General features: G+C 37.9%; 1 protein-coding gene across 3 annotated transcripts in view; it reads right to left on the bottom strand.

Moving 5' to 3' along the window:
- ptpn13 (protein tyrosine phosphatase non-receptor type 13) overlaps nucleotides 1–12271 on the bottom strand; it is a 70652-nt gene extending 58381 nt beyond the window's left edge. For all 3 annotated transcript variants that reach the window (XM_079585511.1, XM_079585513.1, XM_079585512.1), the window contains exon 1: nucleotides 11558–12271. The gene's annotated coding sequence lies outside the window, so the exon portion shown is untranslated. The remainder of the gene's footprint in view (nucleotides 1–11557) is intronic.
- Between the last annotated feature and the right edge of the window lie 413 nt (nucleotides 12272–12684).

Raw genomic sequence — 12684 nt, 5'->3', positions numbered from 1 at the left:
GAGGAGATATCTGTGATTCTTCCATTTTAAATGTGATTCCGAAAGAGAAAACGCACAGCTGATCCAAACAACAGTCCATCAATCGCCATAACGTCACACCAAAACAAGCAAACCGGTGTGTGTCCTGTCAGGTCTAATTGTCAGGGTGGGGTCAGTAACACTTGCAGTGAAATTGTTCGTCATTATGTCTAAACTTCTGCACTGCTGCCACAGCTGTAGTTACAAAGAGCCATAAACCCCGGGAAATCCCAGCATGCTGTGAGGCAAGAGAGACAGAGGAAGCTCAGGGTTTAAGGGATTACTTTTGAGCGGGCATTACTCGGGGCTACCTAAATGGTTATATGTCACATTTCAATTGAACTGTGGAGTCAGACTTTTTTAGGCAACGCGTGCATGCATGAAACATCAGAGCACATGGGACTTCTGTCATGTTTGGAGATCAACTTTTGGGGAATTTTCATATTAATAAATAAGTGGTAAAGGTAGTTAAATAAAAATTATGAACAAAGCCTGAGACCACCTTTGGGAGAAAATTACAAATATTTGTAAAAAAATTTTTTTTATAATATAAAACATATTTATTTATATACCATTTACATACAATTTCAATAAATACAATCAAAAACAAGCAATAAATCAGGCTCAATAAGGCCAATTTATCAATTCATGTTATCTCAAAGTAAAAAAAAATCTGTAATCTTTCATCACAATTTAGATAAAATATAAAAACAGGTTTGTTTGTGTGTGTGTGTGTGTGTGTGTGTGTGTGTGTGTGTGTGTGTGTGTGTGTGTGTGTGTGTGTGTGTGTGTGTGTGTGTGTGTGTGTGTGTGTATGTGTGTGTGTGTGTGATATTCACTTTTTAAAAAGCTCAAAATCTCCTTTTCTGAGACCAAACCGCCATGAAGAATGCACTAAAAGACATGGCAATCACCTTCCATCTAAGATACTTAAGGCCCCAACGAGAGCGGCTCATTCCACATAAGAGAAAGAAAACTCTACAGATAGGCGCATATTTATGCAGGAATGCCATTGGGGATGTGAAACTCTCTGAAAGAGGGATATGAGGAGAGGAAAGTATGATCCGGACCCCTCCCGCATGCCTCATTAGCCTTTAGTGTGGGGGGCTGTCGTATGCAGATTGTTTTCCTCGGCTTTTGTTATTCCAACACAGCCACCGAGTGGAATGTTTTCCCCCGTCTCTCAGGGTGCAGTGGAGCACTGGGTCATTCCCACCGGTACGTTTAGCCACAGGAGAACCAGTGCAAAAAATATGGCAGATATTCATTCCAGTGAGTAGAGCAACACCAAGGTCATAGCCGGTTCAATTCCAAGGGAATGCATGAACTGATAAAATGTCACTTTGGATAAAAGTGTCAGCCAAATGCATAAAAATTTGAATATTTGGAATGGGAAACTACCAAATAATCATTTTTTTAAAGCAGTCTTAAGTAGTTTGCACAGTGTGCAAATTTTGAGTTTGCACTGAATACTCGCATGACTTAACACAAGGAATACAGTATTCACAATACAATGCATTTGACTTCCCTTTAAAGAAATGTTCCAGATTTAGTAGTACACAATGTGGATTACCACAAAAATGTACTTCCACTAGTCCCTCATTTTCCTTAAATAGCACAAGACTGATCTACAGTGAGGCACTTACACAAAAGTGAATGTAGCAGATTTTTTAACAATACAATACTTTAAAAACAGAAAAATTCAATATACAGTATATGTACTAGACACACAGATGGAGATTAAATAGGCTACAGCTCAGTCTGAAAAAAATATGAATTTTCAAGTAGCCAGAACTAGTCAATAAGGAAGATTACGCAGACACTTAATATGTACCGGTATGTGTTAACATTTTAAGAAAAACATTTTAGTTTTACATCATTTGAAACTGCTACAGCAGCGGGGAAGATGTATGGACATTAATTAGAGTTATTTTAATGTTAATGTTTAATGTTTAGTTTTACTAAAACCTTCCCTGTTCAAACAGTAATACACTAATGTGGACGTGTCAATATTCAAGCATTTTGTACAATGGGCTTAAACAGCTCTCCCTTTTACAGCAGATTTAGTTCACAAACAACTGAGTCGTAACCTAAATATATGAGTTTCTGATACAATAATAAATCCTAAAATATTTACTTTTCACACCATCGGTCACTGAAGAAAAAGTAAAAGTTTCCTAAAATAAAAAAAAAACTTTGTTACTGTCCATCACTGGAAAAAGCCAATTAAACTTATTATGGGTGCCGAATCCGATTCTGCCGAATTACATGTGAAACTAGTCATGTGTGAACAATATGTTACATACTGGATGCTACAATGAGATACGCTAGCATTCCATTCTGAACATACTGTAGCATACTACATTACACCTTACACCCAATGTGAGCTCTCACACCCGAGTGTGTATTTCATACATTTCAGAAAAGTTTCTTTTCCCAGTCATTATGCATGGTGGCAGTTATTTCTAAAAATATTAAAAGACATCAAGCAGCATTGAAATGCGCAGGACTGCAGGGGAATTTGGGCTATGTGGTATGTAATCACTTCAGGCAGAAATCTTGCACGTCTGGGGAAAATGTTTCAAGAGGAGGAAGAAAAGCCTGTTTTTAAAAGTGTATTTTACACAACCAAAAACAACACAGCTTCTAACTACTTCTGTAATATTAAGCTTTGTAAAATGCCTATTTAAAAGGCCATATTTTAAATGCGATTTCCCTGATGTCCATTAATAATTTTGGTCAAGGTTTCTTGCAGGAAAAAAAGCCACAATTTAAAAAGTACAAACATTAGATAAAAAGCATAACATTTAAAAATGTTTTTTACATTTTTTGCAACTGCACCTTTTTTATTACATTTTTATTTTTATATTTTCTGTTTAAATTAAAATTTCCCCTATTGTGACGTACATCTGATTGAATCGGCTTCTCAAACAACAAATGTAGGTCGGGACTTGATTTTGTTCATGGGGAATTGATTGGATGGTTGTGGTTTGCTATTGGTCAATCTAATGTGAGTGACAAGTTGCCCCGCCCTCACGCCAGTGAACACGTCATCAGAGAAGAGATGTTGCTGCAAGAAGGAAGGGAAGTTATTTTGATTAAAGATTAAGAGGGCACATGAATCATTTTTTTTTTTAAAGATAACGATGTGCACGGACAAACCATTTATAACAAAGGCTGCAATATTACTCAAAAACAAGAATTGGCCAATTTGATTTCATGGTGTCAAAGTTACGTTTGTTTTGTATATTTTATTTTATTTCAATTAATGAAATTGTTTTTTTAAGTATCCCACCATCGAACACTGGTTGTGATTCGCTATGTAAATGTGGGCAGTTATATACCAAGTTGCTCAATGCTGTGAATGTCTTAACGAGCCAGTTTTGCAGCTTATTTTCCATAATGGCCAAGTAGGATCTTTTAAATTATGGAGATTCAAGATTTTCTCTAGACAGCAGCAATGAGCTGAGACATGAAACTAAGCCCTAAAACTAGTCAGTACAAGAGCTGCACTGGATAGAAGATTCAGGCCAAGATGATTCCCCCAGTGCCGAGCGAGCTGGGGAAACACAAACAATGAGCGTGGTCAGGGTTTTCCTGATCACAGTAATGAGGATTGCAAAGGGATTCATCTTTGAAACATGATATCTCATCACGATCCTCATGCGGGTGAAACCCCTTAACCCAAAAGAAACTTTCCTGGACTCTGTTAAAAAAAAAAAACAATGTGGAGAACTTTTTTCCACAAGAAAATACTATTTTAGTCTTTCTACTTCACCTTAAAAATCCCATGTTTAATTTTGCCCTTTCTTTAGAATCAATTGTGAAATTTACTAGAAATTTCTGAATGAAAACGGTTTCAGAGTAAATCCTACACTCATTGCATTCATTGAGACAGAGGGTTCATGAGATAGGCGAACAGCGCTTGTTTTAAGTCATCTTCCAGATGATCCAAGCACTGTTTTTCCCATAAATGCCCGAGACAGGAGTCATCATTTCAGTATTTTCCATTTAGTTGCAGAACTTGGCAGTATGCAGATTCAAGAATAAAACTCTAGAAGCAATCTTTTTTCTTTTTTTTTAAGCATGGGCTAACAGTTTCCAACAGAACACCAAAGCCCAATAGAGAGGATGTTTAATTTTCTCATAACATTAATCTGTGGTTGGACCCGGTTAAATCATCTGTAATTCTAAAAACAGCCCGATGCCAGTAAGCTGAGCCGAAAATCTTTCTTGGAGATGCTTTTGACCGAAGAAAGCAAAAAAAAAAAAAACACCCCAAGCTCCCACAATCCTTTGCTGGATCCCCTTACCTCTCTCTCTTACTCGATCTCTGTTAAAAATAAGAAAAACTTGAGAGCCAGGAATACCTCATAGATTTACCAAATGCAGGTCATTGAGACCTAAAAAGCTTGTATGCCATAAAACAGGAAGAAACTATGCTTCCTCCAATTCGTTTCTTCTCATTTCAGCTTCAAAATAGTAGTTCTCAATTGGTGGGACATTACCTAAAAATGGGTCGCAGGTCTGTTCTGATAAGGTCATGGACAAAAAACAATGTCAAAAAGGAATAATAAAAAGCAACTAACCATATAATCACACAATTAGCAATTAGGAGAGTAATGCACAATAATCCCTGACAACACGCTTCGCTAAAGTCAGCTCAGAACAGTAGGCTTCTGTCTGCAGTTTATGGGGAAGTAACACAGGCGACTGGAAGGACCAGATTACTGCACCATGATGAATCAGTGCATATTTTCTTGCAGCATAAAACAAAACACTTTTACACGGTAGAGGCAGAAGAACTCCCTTTTACCCTGGATGAGTCACTACTTGGCAGAGAGATTAACCCCGCCCCTGATCTTCATATCTTTTCCTATTCCACCACTTCGCTTGTGCAAGTTCATCATGATTGTTCACTGCTCAGGAAGCCTATCATTTTATTTCCATTTCTCCCATTTCTAGGAAAAAAACAAGGTTGCTATGGGGAACAGAACTATGCCAATCAACTCCTTTTCTCTTCTTCTTTCCTCCACAAGCTCCACCAGGGCAGGACAATATAGTCTATGCAGCTAATTCGACTCAAAATATTTAATTTATTAAGTAAAAAAGTTTAAAAATATATATGTTAATAATAAATGAAAGAAGTGAACGATAAAAAGGTACCTTATTATCCAGAATACAAGTCATCATCTAAAATGTACTGTGACGTATAATGCAAATATAGTGCCAAGATACAGGATCAATTTTCTTTCTCAGTTGTTTACGTTCACTTAAGACGCAAGCAAATGTGCCCATACGGATCAACTACGATCCCTACTTAGGCCTACTTGACATCACGCATCCTGCAATGTGACTATCGTGGATGAACACATCTCAATGTCGATGCTGGAACGATATGCAGCCCTAATTTCCTCAACTCCCAAAGTACTTTAATGCCAAAACCATTTCTACATTCAATGTTTGCTAGATCCAATGTCAGTTATGTGATCCATTTTGTAATGGTAATGCTTAATTCACACAGGGTGGCTCTGATCCCAGATCAATGAGGGTGAGAGATTTCTTTTCTTTCTTTTTTTTCTTCTCCCAATGTGATCAATCGAGCCTCGAAAGCAGAGCTCTGGAGAAAACCAGAGGCCTCCAGAATACAACTGCCCACTCGTAGCTGCTTCTCGGGGTCAAACACAGTAATATTCGCCACGTGTTGAGCCCAGGCCAAAGGGATACACACTGTGACCGGGGCAACAGCCCAGTTTAACTTGGATATACTGGTAGAACATAAAATATACCAGCTCTCAGTAAGTTTCCATCCTGGAAAACCCCAAAATATGTGAATCATCCAGTGGAAAAGGAAAAAAAACAAAACAGAATGGCCATTTTTATTTTAAAGCTTACTCTGCATGTCTCATTTACTGCACTGAAAAGAAAATGAACCAATGCAAGAACACAAGAACACCCTGTGTTAACGCAAAAGTAATATGAGTTACTCGTCATATCAAACAGCAATGACACTATACCGTTCAAAATGATGGGGTCAGTAATATAAGACTCTTCTGCTTAAAAAGGCTGCATATATTTGATCGAAAATACAGTAAAAACTAATTTTAGTGAAATATTATTACAATTTAAAATAAATGTTTTCTTATTTATATATATTAAAAAATTAAATGTATTCATGTGATGCAAAGCTGAATTTTCAGCATCATTACTCCAGTCTTCAGACATGATCCTTCAGAAATCATTCATGCTGATTTGCTGCTCAAGAAACATTTCTTCATTACAAGTTGAAAACAGTTGTGCTACTTAATATTTTTGAGGAAACCAAGATACGTTTTTCAGGATTCTTTGATGGATAGAAAGTTCAAAAGAACAGCATTTATTTCAAACAGAAATCTTTAATCTCACTTTTGAGCAACTTGCTATATGAAAATCTCATTGACCCTAAACTTTTGAACAGGAGTGCATCATAACATAAAACATTTACCCCTGGATTCACAGACAAGGCTTAAGTCTAGTCCAAGACTAAATTGCATGTTTGAGCTGTTTTACCTGAAAGCAACCTACCATGTTCAGTGCCATTGTTTTCTCTCAAGATTCACACCAGTAATGTTTTTTTTCTATGGCATGTTTATAAAAGCTACTTAAATGTCCTAATTGAACTAAGGACTAATCCTGGCTTAATCTAAGCCCTGTCTGTGAAACCAGGCCTAAGAGCTTTATTTCCGTGCCCAAAAAGCCATTTTATTTCGATCCACATCAGCGCCAACTCCGAAACCTAAACATTTACTCAGAATAAGCACAAAGAGTGCAAAAGAGAGTGCAAATGCACATTTGAAAGAAAAACACCTCACATAGATGACTGAATATGGCCGAACTAAAAACCTGAGCTGGGAGCGTCTGGCGTGTAAAAGCGCACTGAACTGCGGTTCAGCAGAGATGGAATTTCCTCAGTGGAGACAGGCCAGAACAAAATAACACGCTGAAAGAGCAGAATTAGCATCAAAGGTGTGAGGGTGCGGCGAGATCCAGGAAGCCATCAAAACTGAGACTTCCGTTCAACACATTTCTCAATCCAGCGAGAAAGATCTCCTTAGAGCACGAGCGGAAAAACTATTCTTTTTGTAAAATCAGAGGCCAACCAAGACTGTTGTGCCACTTCATCAAAGTCGCCTACAGAAGCTTCCAGTTCACCCGAATGTTAGGAAACAGAATAAACATTTACACGAACGTAACAAGCAAGCAAACCAGTGCTCGCGCCCTTTCTTAAACGCACCATCCACATGCCTGTTACATCACATAATAAGCACCATAATCCATCCGAAAGGCTCATAGCAAACAGAAATACATAGCAGCTGGATTCAGACAGTCAGAGGTGAACTCATGCACTGGACGAAGGTAAACCTCTTTCACTGTCGGCCTACTTTCACATCCATCAAATTTTAGTCTAAGTACTCAAAACGCAGGGCTAAAACTGATGGACTGAATAGCCAAAGTTCCAATGTTTTGCACGAGCTGGTTTGCTAAAGGCCAGTTCACACCAAGAATGATAACCGTAAAAATTATTATGACGATAACTATTAGCATCCAGACCAACGCATAATGCTGTTCTATTTATTATACACAAACTGCAGGAAGCCTATGTTGTCTGCCACTTTAAATGCTCGAGCTCTTTAAAGTTTGGTGGATTCTGATTGGCTGTGAATGTTGTTTAGCGTTCATCATCTGGAAAAGAAGTTTTGAAAGTGATTCCAATGACATTGTTACTCTGTGTGGTGATATGATATGCTATTTATTATATTTGATATGCCATTTTTATTGTTCATCGTTTAGTGATTTTAATGATATCGTTCCTCAGTGTTGTTAGCGTTATAGTGTGGACGTCTTTATGTTCACACCAAGAACTATAATACAACTATAATGATAACTTAAAGGGTTAGTTCACCCAAAAATGAAAATAATGTCATTAATGACTCACCCTCATGTCGTTCTAAGCCCGTAAGACCTCCGTTCATCTTCGGAACACAGTTTAAGATATTTTAGATTTAGTCCGAGAGATTTCTGTCCCTCCATTGAAGCTGTATATACAGTATACTGTCGATGTCCATAAAGGTAATAAAAACATCCTCAAAGTAGTCCATGTGACATCAGTGGGTTAGTTAGAAGTTTTTGAAGCATCGAAAATACTTTTTGGTCCAAAAATAACACAAAATAAGACTTTATTCAGCATTGTATTCTCTCCCGGGTCTGTTGTCAATCTGCGTTCAGGACTCCGCAGTGACGCTGCTGACGTAAGACGCTGATGACGTGTTATCTGGTGCGCCCGAGCTTTGTTTACAGTCTGAGGGAGACGCACGCTATATTCAAGCTATTCTACATTGTTTGCGTGGATATCATTTTTTTTAATGGTGCGTAAATGTGCATGTCGCGGATGAGACACTTTTACAGCGTGCGTTTCCCTCAGTCTATAAACAAAGCTCGGGCGCACCAGATAACACGTCATCAGCGTCTTACGCCATCAGCGTAACTGTGAAGGATTGACAACAGACCCGGGAGAGAATACAATGCTGAATAAAGTCTTATTTTGTGTTATTTTTGGACCAAAAAGTATTTTCGATGCTTCAAAAACTTCTAACTAACCCACTGATGTCACATGGACTACTTTGATGATGTTTATATTACCTTTATGGACATCGACAGTATACTGTATATACAGCTTCAATGGAGGGACAGAAATCTCTCGGACTAAATCTAAAATATCTTAAACTGTGTTCCGAAGATGAACGGAGGTCTTACGGGCTTAGAATGACATGAGGGTGAGTCATTAATGACATTATTTTCATTTTTGGGTGAACTAACCCTTTAAGTGTCGACATCAACAGCGGGTGATGCGGTTTTGTCGTCTGCCACTTTAAATGCTCAAGCTCTTCATAGATTCTGATTGGCTGTAAATGTTTTAATCGTTCATCATCTGGAAAAATTGTTTCTGTCTCATTATCGTTATTGTGGTGTGGAATCTACTTTTCTTTTAAATTTAGAACTATTGTTAAAAAACTTAATATTTTACGTTATAATCCTTGGTGTGAACGGGCCTTAAAGATGCTGCATGTCATTTTTTGGACTGTAGTAAAGCATAAAAATACCATAATATGTTTGCAGTTATTTAGGAAATAGAGTTCATGGTTAGGAAGTTCACATTCTTGTTTCTACGAAAAACAATTCTACAGCCAGTTATTCTACTTTGAAAATGTGTTTCGTGTCGAATGTCTCTTTTTTGGTACATGTGATTCGCCCACTGCCAATTTACTGAATAGTATTTTGACACACCGGGTTGCCAGTTGGCGGAAAACACAGCGTATTGCATTGAAGCCAACAAACAAACCAAGTCAGAGATCACAGATTCTACCTGATCTAAAAAGCCTCAGCATCCATCTTAAACCAGAGGCATATTAAAATACCAATAAATCAACTCACCTTCCGTTGTCAATCGCGCTTGTTCCTGTTCTCAATCTGGCAACCCACATGAGCTTCATAACTGAGAAGGAGGAGGCGGGGCAAACAACTCTCTCCAATATTTTGAATTTGGACTGCAGTGCCTATTTCAACCACTACCTGTCAATATTACATACTGCACCTTTAAGAATCGGCATAAAAACAAACAAAGTTGCAATAGTATTTTCTTCCCATTGGTGGAAGACTCCACCAGGTGAAACGGCTTCTCGAAAAATAAAAAAAATGAAGGGCGGGACTTGGTTTTGACCATCGGGAATTAATTAGATCATAAGATGGTTGTGATTTGTTATTGCTGTGACCTCATGTGAGTGACAGGTTGTCCAGCACTCAAGCCAGTAAACAAGAGAAGAGATGAGCAAGAGGGAGGGGGAAGTTTTTTTTTTTTAATGTGCATTGACATTATTTATAATAAAGAATGCAATATTCCATATAAAAAAAAACAAGAACTGTCAATTTTGATGTCATTGTAACTTTAAGTCTAAACCATCTCCTGTCTCGAGACGTTTGACTAGGCAAGATTACCGAGCCAGATTCGCACAACCCAGATGTAAGCAGCGCCTGGACTGTATGAACTGCAATAGAGACATGAAACAAAAGATCCATTGAGCTCAGCGCAGAGGATAAAACAAACCTTGGGACCACCGCACAAAAGAAAACAAGAACTTGTATTGGCCCCTATAACTATGGCTGGGTGAATCAGACACCCTCAGTGTCAGGAACATTCCTCTGTGCAAGAACCTTCTCTTTCACTGATAATTCTGTGCACTGCAAACCACACAGCATAATTTCATAAGAACTCCTCATGTTTACACTGGAAAGAGACAGTTCCGCCTGCCATTAGTTCAGGGGTGGCATCATGGGATATAAACAGACTAAAAATGACAAGTTTCAGCTCTCAAATGACAGCTTTAGAGAGCTGAAGTGCATGGGGATGAAAGGTTCCTCAAAGTCATGATGATGGTCATCAGGATATAAAAAGCTGAGTGCAACCTTCTAACTTTTGCTAAATGTACTGTGGAGGTACTAAAGTACGGTGATTTTCTGGGATGATAACACTATTGTACTAAATGCAGCTTTCCTGCACTTTTTACATCACTTTCAGGTCATTTATGATTACAGGATTTTATACAAATTATGTTATAGAGATGCAGATTTTTAGGCCAGGTAATAATCCATGGAATTACTTATTGAGAGCACCACTAAACAAGTTTAGAATTTACTTTACTACTAGCTGGCCTCCGTTACATAGGCATGGACATTACAATATTAAAACTCTTTCATTAATGTATGAAAGATTGCCATATTCATGTACAATGGTCATCAAATTAGTATGGTATGTTTTTCTAGCAAGAAATACCAAGGCACTTTACTGTTAATTTGAATTATCTGTATAGTAGTAGTATCACATTCAGAAAAAAAAAATCTAACTTTTATACAATTCCCCATTTAACCGGGTAATATGAGCATCAATGACTATAGCCTATGCGTGATTGTGTGTTGTGCCTACATATTGTGTGTATAGCCTACAAGACTTGCAGTGTTGTGATTTGGAGGCCAGGCTACAAAAAAAAAAAAAAAATTACATGACTACAATAATAAAACCAAATAAAGATAAAAAGTATTTCATTTCAATATTACTACATGTTAAAGGCACAAAATTATCCAAAGAGAACCTTAAGTGGACCAATGGTAGACCAAAGACCATCAGGAAAACACCTGCGGTTACTTCCAACTCGCTCCACCATCCAACACTGTTTGGGCACAGTTTGTATTTGCAGAGCTCATATTTTTACATACACAACGCCTTCTTGGAACTTGCTGTAGACTGTGATAATAAAACTCGAATAAAGTTCGAATAAAAGTCGCATTTTTGCTCGAATACACACAAACCTTTCCTAATCCAAAGCCTGGTGCCTCATGGTGTGCAAAGCTACTTGCGGTTTATAGACCAATATAAAAGCTGGCAAGTTTGCAAGCAGTAGCATCAAACTCAACAAAGTATTGATGTAAAAACAAAAACTTAACTTACCTTGCAAATAAGTGGCCTACAACTTAAAACTTCGCTCCAACTACCAGCCAGTGCGCAAACAAGAGTCCAGCATCACATCCACCAGCAAACCTGAAATGGAAAACCAGCCCGAGTCGAACTGGCAACAGGTTTTACTTCATAAGATCTACTTCGACCGTAAGGTCCATGATCTCCGTTTAAAAAAAAAAAAAAAGTAACCAGCACTCCTTGGATTGTCCTTAAAGGATAATGCGTAAAATGTTGCAGACTGCGAGTAAACAGAGAGGATCTTTTACGCGGCTAAAAACAGACAGTCTTTGGTTCCTCTGGGAAGCCGAGTCACCCTTCCAGCCCGAGAGGTTCAGATCTCTCTCTCTCTAGCGTCTGTGAGCCCTCCTGCTCGCGGGAGAGAGGGAGTAACCAGACACCGCACTCCTTCCACTCATTGGTTGCTTTCCACCGGAGCAGGAGCCGTCACACCAGCAACATGAGGCGTCTCTATAGAAACTCTCCTCGACTGGGAGGAAAATACCACGAAAAGTTGTTAGAGTGAGGCGCAGTCCACGGTGGCCACGCATCCAGATATATAACGCAACCAAAACAAAACTTCTGAAGAAATGAGCAGGTTTTCGTGTTGGGTTTTCTTACCCTTCTTGGATAGTTCACTCAAAATGAAAATGAAAATGTTGTCATCACTCGCCCTCAGGGTGAGTAACGTTAAATGATGCCAAATTTAAAAATTTTGGGTGAACTATCCTTTTAAGTGTGACGCAATCTCTTTAAATACCGTCATATTTGCATATTAAGCGATAAGACCCAATGCTACATATTGCAACAAAGACATTTAGTACAGCAAATGTGATTCAATTAAAAATAAATGCACAATTCTACCTCATTTAACTTTTTTTCAGAATGTGAGACTCAACTTGACACAATGGCACAACTTTAGTTTATTTTCAAAGATTGCTGGGAGCAACTAAACCCTTTTGTCAAATGTATATTTAAATATAAAATCAGAATATTTAAGCACTTTTGTGTAAAACATGTTTTTGTATGAATAGTCTATATAGAACATCAAAGACAACCATCAAAAAATACAAAATTATCAAAAATTTCTAAAATTACAGGATTATTTAATGATAATACTT

This window comes from Phoxinus phoxinus (assembly GCF_949152265.1).
Source record: "Phoxinus phoxinus genome assembly, chromosome: 17".
Lineage (NCBI taxonomy): Eukaryota > Metazoa > Chordata > Actinopteri > Cypriniformes > Leuciscidae > Phoxinus > Phoxinus phoxinus.
Note: the sequence above shows the minus strand (reverse complement) of the source record. Positions and strands in the feature narration are given on the sequence as shown.